This window comes from Myotis davidii, unplaced genomic scaffold, assembly GCF_000327345.1.
Source record: "Myotis davidii unplaced genomic scaffold, ASM32734v1 scaffold96, whole genome shotgun sequence".
Taxonomy (NCBI): domain Eukaryota; kingdom Metazoa; phylum Chordata; class Mammalia; order Chiroptera; family Vespertilionidae; genus Myotis; species Myotis davidii.
In genome coordinates this window covers 6,063,180-6,071,982 of record NW_006289416.1, presented here as the reverse complement: position 1 = coordinate 6,071,982, position 8,803 = coordinate 6,063,180, and the positions used below count along the sequence as shown (strand labels likewise).

The 8,803-nt window shown below is 38.1% G+C and overlaps 1 pseudogene; it reads right to left on the bottom strand.

The window, feature by feature from the left end:
* Positions 1 to 4,378: 4,378 nt before the first annotated feature.
* LOC102759294 lies at positions 4,379 to 4,915 on the bottom strand (annotated as a pseudogene).
* Positions 4,916 to 8,803: the final 3,888 nt, after the last annotated feature.

Genomic DNA, 8,803 nt, shown 5'->3' with positions numbered 1-8,803 from the left:
ACAAAGGGAGTTCACTCAGGAGAAAATGCTCTTTAACATGAGTCTGGATGGATAAGGAGGAATTGGCTAGTGAAGGGGAAGAGCAGGAAGCTGAGAGAATAGTAGGTACAGAGATAATTATTCATGTATTTTGGTTTATATATTAGCAGCTTATTTCTTTAGTTGGTGGCTGCTGCCTTAATTTGAGTCTGTTAGAACATTAAAACTCCTTGTTGAGTTTGTCAAAATAATAAATTATACTTCTCACTTTTGTCCTCCTCCAAAGCCAATAATAATTTACATAATGTTTGTAAGACTAAAAGTCCCTAATGGGGCAATTAAATAGATCAGGCAGTTAAGCAGATTAGAATCAAGTGTTGACTGGGCCACTCTCTAATGAAATGATGACCATCATAGACACTAGCAGCAACATGTATGTGCCTTCAAAGCTATTAAAATAATAATCTAATTTAATTTTAAAGATAAAAACATATTTTGAGAATGCCTATAAATAATAATTTATTGGCATTTGTCTTAGAAAATCAAGTAGTGTAGGCATCAGAGTTTGTACCACATCTGAGTGCAGTATTGTCATGTCACCATAGTGATGTAGCATCAGGGCTTTGAATCTTCTATTCTTCATTTGTTGGGATAAATTCTGATGATGGTTTCAGTTTTATGTGGTTATATATTCTTCATAATTATTTACTCGAATCAACTTGAGGGTTGAATAAAACTGATACAGTACAGTTAACATTCACCAAAATTATAACAAAACACAGATTCTGGGTTCTCAATGCATATGTATACCTCTTTGCTGATATTATTTCTGAATATCAGGAATATTTAAGGCTCTGATTTGTTATTGATATTCCAGCCTGGGCTGGAAATGGAAGTGGGTTGAGGAGCTTATTTCTGTTTTCTCCTCATCCTAAATTATTGATTTATTCAACAAGAACCAAAGGGTGCTATGGGGCATCAAAAAAAGACCAGTGTAGTATTATTTTTAAGTTTATCTTCAAGTTGTAAAGGTAAATTCAGAATAAAATAAAGCTGACTGGGTTTGAGTAGGAATCATTGTTGATGAGAATAGGATATAAACTTAAGCTGAAAGTAATGACTCTACCATACATATCTAGCAAAAGGTCAAATAATATTTGATAGATCCTTATAGTAGACATTTCTATTATCATCTGTGAGCAATTAATGTTAAATATGTCCAGACACTATCATAATGACTTAGTATTGGGCTAAAATAATCTTAATTTGTGTTCATTTTGATCATAATTCTTCATACAAATATTTTCATTCTAAATTGATATCAAATTATGGAGCCATTGTGGAATAGTAAAACTACAAATATTACTTATTTATGTATTAAGCTTTTAAATTGATTTTTAGAAAGAGAGGGAGGGAGAGGGAGAGAGAGAGAAACATTAATTGGAGAGTGACACATCCATCAGCTGCCTCCTGCATGTCCCCTATCTGGGATCAAGGCTGCAACCTGGACATGTGCCTTTGACCGGGAATCGAATTGGCAACTTCTGATGCATGGGATGATGCCCAACCAACTGAGCCATACCAGCTGGTTGGATTTTTTAGTCATACATACATCAGTTCAAATCCTGGCTCTCCACCACTTAGGAATTATGTGATCTTGAGGTAAATAAAAAATCCTGCAGTGTCAGTTTCATTATCTATAAAATGGATGTTTGTATGTGTATGCACATTTATGAATGTCTATCTATCTAATCTAATCTAATTTATGTAGATATAAGTAGATATTCTTCTACATAGTAATTACACTGTGTGTAATCAATTTAAGTGTATTATGAGAGCAATTAGAATGCAGTCTGATATCTAAGAGACTATATAAGCTTGAAATTAGAAGTCTTTGCAATTGGTAAGTTAAAAAATGAATAGTAATGTGTTGACTAAATTTCAGTGATCAAGCCAGACTAAAACTTAACTAGTGCTGCAACTGGTTTATATAGAAGCATGAAACCAAATCTGTTGAGCTTATTTTATTATAATAAATACCTGTCTAACTTGGTATCTAAAAATGGAATCAAGTTCCTTTCTCTGAATCTGTCCCTCTGTAATCAATCTCCTGCCCTCAACTTATTCAAATGACTTCCCTGTATTACCAGCAGGATCCTCCCATAATCAGGCCAGTCTGCACTATGTTTTAGGATCTTCCCTTGCTCATTTTCATCTTCATGCAGGTCTCTGTTTTCAGGGAGCTTATTATCTAGTGAAGGAGAAGGATATTAAAAAAAGTAATTATTGTAAAGCGAGCTGAGTGTTATGTGAAATTTACAGGGTGCCATAACAACAGAGAGCAGGGAAACCTAATCTAGTATTCCTGAGACTTGCCATAAGTATATTTGATGAATACTTAGTATGGACCAGACATGTATGAGGTCTAGTTGGGTATTTAAAGGAAACATAATAGGCAATAATATTGTACTACAATGATGTAAGTGACAAATATTGCTTCAATATCAATCATATTACAATATATAAATGTATCAAAGTAACACACATACCTTAAATTTACAAAATGTAATGTCAAATTTATCAAATAAAAAAATAAAAGGAAACATAATAGACATAGTTTGTAAAAATGATGTTTAGGCTAGAACCTGAAGGATGAACAGGAAATAACTATGTGACGGGAGGTAGGAGAGGAAGACAGGTTTCAGGGGATAGCTGGAGGGCTGAGTTTAATGTGGGTTAAGAGCAAGTATGAGCTGAGTCCAAGCTAGTCCTGGGATTCTGTATTGGGCAGCTGGATAGATGAGAGTGTGCCATTTACAGAAACGATGAATAGTAGTTTGGGGAGTGAGGGTTTGGAGATTCACTTATTTGTTTATTCCACAGTTATTTCTAGACTATATTCTATGTGCCAGGCTCTGCTCCAGGCATTAGGAATATAATAATGCACAAAAGGAACCAAAATTCCTGCCAAGTTGTAGTCTATAATATAGTGGAGGGAAGTAGATAATAAAAAAGTATATAGTATGTTAGGTATTTATAAGTGTTATAAAGACAGAGAAATCGGGAAAAGAAGATAAGAAATGCTAGGTCAAAAGGTAGGTTGCAATTTTATATAGGATTTTCATGAAAAGCCTTTCCAAGAGGCAATAGTTGACTAAAGTTTCCAAGGATGCGAGAGAGCAAGAGCTTCTATCTGGAAGAAGAGCAGACAGAGGAAAAGCAAGTGCAAAGGCTCTGGGGTGGGGACATGTCTGTCCAGTATGGCTGAGTGGTCTGAGAAAGGGGAGAGTAGTAGGAAATAAAGTCAGAGGAGTGGAAGGATGGAGGCAGATTATGTAGGGTCTTGGAGGCCATTATAATGCCTTAGGCTTTTACTTAGACAAGGGTGGGTAGACATTTAAGAGTTTTGTGCAGAGGTTGACATCTGATGGACATTTAGGAAATATTACTCTACCAAGTTCAGCTTTGGAAATGATGAGTTTGAGGCTATCCCAATGGGTAATTCAAAGGTAATTGACTATATGGGTCTGGAGCTCAGGAAGTCTGTAGACAGACACATGTGCAGGTCATCAATGGTTGGGTGATAATGGCAGCCATGGAAATCAATAAGATCATCCAGGCAGGTGTACAGAATGCAAGGCACATTGGTCTTGGGGTGGTGTCTTAAGGGGTTGGTCGAGAAGAGGGAGTTTGTGACAGAGATGATAGAAGGCAATAGGAAACGCAGCAAGCAGTGGCATCAGGAAGCCTAGGAAGGGCCCTGAGAAGGATGGGGTAAACAGTGCCCAAAACATGCCCAGAGGGCATGAATGTAGGTAGGAGAGCATGAGATGTGGGACAGAGTGGATGGATTCAACTTGGCAGGAGGGGCACCTGAGGGAAAAGCAGCAGAGGATGGAAGAGTGGTTGCTGCTTGGTGAAGTGCAAAGCCTTGGTAGTATTTTACCCACAGACATAATTATTTCAGATATTTGGGGTGACATGTCTTTAATGTGCGTTGAACATGGGGAGTGGGTGGTGGCTAATGAGGCTACTGACTGTCACATGATAGAGAGAGCAATGACTCATCTACCTCCCAGGGCCCAAGAGGATAGATAGGTCTATTCTTTTTTTCATATTTTTTGTTTTATTTTTTTCAGTATTATTTTGTGTTGGTTTCAGGTGTACAGCGAAGTGACTAGACATTCATATATTTACAAAGTGTTCCCCCTGATACTTCCAGTACCTACCTCGCACCATACAGAGGATGGATCTATTCTTGAGTGTGCCTTCCTTTTGCTTGCAAACTATTAGGTGACCATCTAATAGGACCTGGCCTAATCCCATGAAAAGAAAAATAATTTCCATCCAATCATCTTGTACTGATTATTTCAATTCAACATATATTTTGCAATAGTGCTTTTTTTTTTATAGTGTAAAATTTTTATATTTAGAATTAGGCAGCTGGACTCAGTTTAGATGATTCCAGTTTTGTTGGCAACATCCAAAGCATCATAGTCAGGAGCCAGTCGAACACATGCCTTCTTCTCGCCATCAGGCCTGATCAGGGTGTTGACCTTGGCCACGTCAATGTCATCGAGCTTCCTCACAGCCTGTTTGATCTGGTGTTTGTTGGCCTTGACATCCACAATGAACACAGGGTACTGTTGTCTTCTGTCTTCTTCATGGCTGACTCGGTAGTCAGGGGGAATCTGATGATGGCGTAGTGGTCAAGCTTGTTTCTCCTGGGTGCGCTCTTCCAAGGGTATTTAGGCTGCCTCCAGAGCCTTAGTGTCTTTGGCCGTTGGAAGGTGGGTGATGTGCGGATCTTCTTTTCTTTTTTTGTGGCTGTGAACGCCTTTCAACACTACTTTCTTTGCCTTCAAAGCCTTTGCTTTGGCTTCGGCTTTGGGAGGGGCAGGGGCTTCCTTCTTAGCTTTCGGCGCCATCTTCGTAAAAAAGGCTGCAATAACGCTTTTGCAAGGATTGATATTACATGCTCTTTGAAAAACTTTAATTAAATGAAATATTAAACTAAATATTTTTTACAGAATTTTTACATTAACTTTTGAAACATGACTAATTTGTTAGCTCTATTTATGATTCAGTCAAATGGAATTTTTCCTAATTCTCTTTCAAACCCACTCAAAATATGAATATAGCTTAGCAAAGTATAATATATCCCTCCTTTTTGATGCTTCAAAGGTCTCACTTCAACAGATGTGGATAAGAAAAACATCTAAATTTAAATGTAAATTTGAATTTGGTTAATTCAGATTGTTGCTAAGTATTTTTAATTACTTGGTCTGTATTTTTTGATCTTTAATTTTTCCCTTTTAGTGAATTTACTGAAATCAAATAATACCTTGCTACTTACAGAACAATTACAAAGGGATTTGTATACTTGCTATGCTCACCTGGGCTCCAGCCAGAGCTCTATATAAATGGAGACACACATGATAGAAACATAGACTAAAAACTTTTAAAGGTTCAACTCTAAAATTAATTTTCACAAAATCACTTTAGGAGTTCAGGAAACTATTTACACTGATGAACTGATCTTGCCAAACCATTTCTAGCCCTGAGTTAAAGTCTTTCAACATGGTTGGGAGAGGGGGGAAGGCAGATGAAAATTAAAATTTAAAAGTATGGTGGCTTTTCTTTTTTCCCCCTTTAATGAGATGTCTCTTATCTCCGTTTTGTCACTTGGTACAAACTGTTAAATTAAATCACTTCAAGGTAGATTGAAAAAATTTTCAATGTGGTTGGCTTTAATGCTTGATATAAGAAGGGAAAATGGAAATGGTCGATTCCAAAGACCAAATCTTACTCTTTCTTTTGACTTCTTTGTAAGAAACTGCACACACACAGCTCTTTTAGCTAATGAAGTGCGATAATTAGGGAGAAGTTCTAGGGTACTGGTGATACCGTATTTAAAGGATATATTGGGACTTGCCTTCTCAGGAAAGAGCTAGGAGGAAGTTCACTGTCGAACTGCTTGTCTAAGCAGGAAGACTCATGTCACTCTCAGAGAGCTGTGTTGGTTCAATGAAAGTATTATTCACAGGGAAGGAGACTGGAAGATCCAAAAATAGTTGACCCTTAAAGTGAAGTCTTTGCCTCTTTAAGTTTGAAGTCACAGATACATAATTATATTAATTACTATAAGGGGAAGTCTTTACTCTTAACATTAAAAAATTATAGTCCTTATATTCCTGTGTATTGGATTTCAAGACTCCTCCAAAGTGGAAATCTGAAAAAAATAAGTTGCTTTATAAATTATTTGGAAGTTTCTCTTTGTAGAACTAAGCAACATGTCAAACATTTCATATATCTTATGACTCAGGCACCTACTTAAAACTGTCTCCTCTTGTGTTTGATTATAAAAAGGAGTCCTTGAATAAGAAAATGAAGACATTTGCCGGTTTTCCCTTGAGCTTTAATCAGTTGATATCCGACAGGTGCTTTTATTTTCCTGGCCTTGAAATCTTTCTGGATGGGATGTGGGAGAAATATTTGTGAACGCCCTCTTGGTTAGCAAATAAATCTTTGTTCTTTTTGTTTTCTTCTTCTTTTATCTTCTTTCTGTGTTCTTAGCTCATCATCCACCCTTCACCACACACTCATATGCATGCCTCCAAAGCTCCTGTGTCTTTTACTCCATCAGGGCAGAGACAAGCTTTCAGAATGGGCTGCCTGATTTACAGTCATCGGTCCACGACATGGCTGAGAATACAACCTGAATGTTCCATAACCTATGAGTACAAATGAAGTCCCCTAGCCTTATCACCTCGAGTCTACTGCCCCTAATTGTCTACCCTTGAATTGTGTAGTGCCCCACAAAGCTCTCCTATGCATTCCTTGCAGTTCCCAGGGCTGTCTTGCATTTTACCAGATTGCATTTGTGTCAGCTGGAGCACCCCCCTCTGGGCCTCTAAGTGGTCTGCTTGGGTACTTGCTATATTCAGCTGGGCTCCACCCACTGCTCTTCTGTCTCCTTTATCATTCCTCTCTGCCAGGCTAGCTCTGCCCTGGTCTAAAGGCTGTCTTTTTATTTTATTTTGGGTTTTGCCTCTAATCGCATCTCTTCAGATCAAAAAGCTTCAGATAAAAAAGCTCAGTTAACAAGGATGGGTTGGAAAACTAGATGTCTCCAATTTTCTGCTTATCTTCTTTTTTTACAAAATCCCTCAGGAAGAGTAAACTCAGGCAAAAGATCAGAATCCCAGTAAAGGTTTATGTAGGGTCCTCTGATATAGCCATTTCTCACCCCCCTAAGGTACAATGGGAATGGAAATAAGACAAACATTTCTTGAGCACCTACTTTGTACTCTCCACTGTGCTATTCCATTAAATTCTTTGAGACCTCTGTATTATGTTGTTTATTGTTATTCTCATTGTAGAGAGGAGAAAACCAGGCCAGAAGGGGTAAGGAATTCACCAACCGAAGATCACAGTCTGATAAAGGAGGAGTTAGGCTCTGGTGCCAGGGCCCATGCTCACCTCGTGCGCATTGCTTTCCACTCTGGAGAAGAAGTTACTTTCATCACAGCGAAATACACCTTAGCTTTTAAGAAGAAAAACTGCTCTTAAGAAGATATAAACAACTTAACTTTCTGTAAACCTACAACTGATCAAAATACAGTCTATTACTTTAAAAAAGATACGAAGACTCTTGGCTAAAGCAGGTTAAGTGGTGTGTTTATACATCATCATCATTATCACTATTATTTTAGATATTCAGCAGAAGAGTTAAATGACATAATTTATAGGAAAGAGCTTAGGAGTCATCACATTATTATGTGAAGTTTACAACATGAGAACAAGTAAGGAATTACCTTTTTACTTAGAATTTGCATTATGCTGGTCTTGTAGGTTGGTGAGAGATTTGGATAGTATTGCGAATCTTTACCTGCTAGATGAATAAACATAAACTCAGACTTTGTGGCTGCTGATCTGACACTTTTCATCAACACAAAATTGTCTTAAAAGATTCTTGCCAATGAACTTACTATTTTGTAGATCTTTTACTCTTGTTCCAGAAGCCAAAACCCCTGAGTTGCTGCTCTGTTGGATGAAATATAGTATGAGAGAGTTAATCTTGCAATAGTTCCTGTAACTGGGGCTTGGGAAAAGGAAGGGAGTGGAGCTTCAGAGACAACCCTCAACCACAGAGAATGTGCATGTGAGGGAGGGAGGCTGGAGCCAGTGCAGAAACCGAGGCGGGAAGGATACGGAAGGCAGTCCTGCCAGAACCAGCTGCTTTCCTGACCCAGCACGATGAGTCTCGGGCCCAGCATGGATCATTTGGGTCCATTCCTAACTGACAGCTGTTAGAGCAGAACTTGTTTCACCTTTCTATGTAAAACATTCTAGTTTTACTTTCTGTTTAACTTCCTTTGGAATAAGGAGATATGAGGGGGATCTCTACACTTTACAGCTTCCAAAGGACTTTCCGATGCCGTGTCCTTTCTAATTCTTACAACAAGGTAACATTTTAAGCTTATTCTTCCTCTTTATTTGGGCAGATGGAAAACATGATTTAATGAATACATGACTCAGAGCAGCTGCTGGAGCCTAGGAGTCCGTAGGCCGAATCCCTCCTTCCTGTGACCCTCAGCACATTGACAAATTTGGGAGCGTTTTTCTCCTCTGTACACCCTGGCTTCAGTGGGTGCTAAAACACCATGTTGAATGCAATTGTAGTGAAGTGTGAGTATTTTTCAGACAGCATTTAAGAGAGATGGCTATGATAAAAAGGAAACCCAGAAACACTAACAATAGAGCAGCTTTCCAATCTCTCAATCTTCTATCAGGAGCAACCCCATTCTTTTAATCTCCCAGC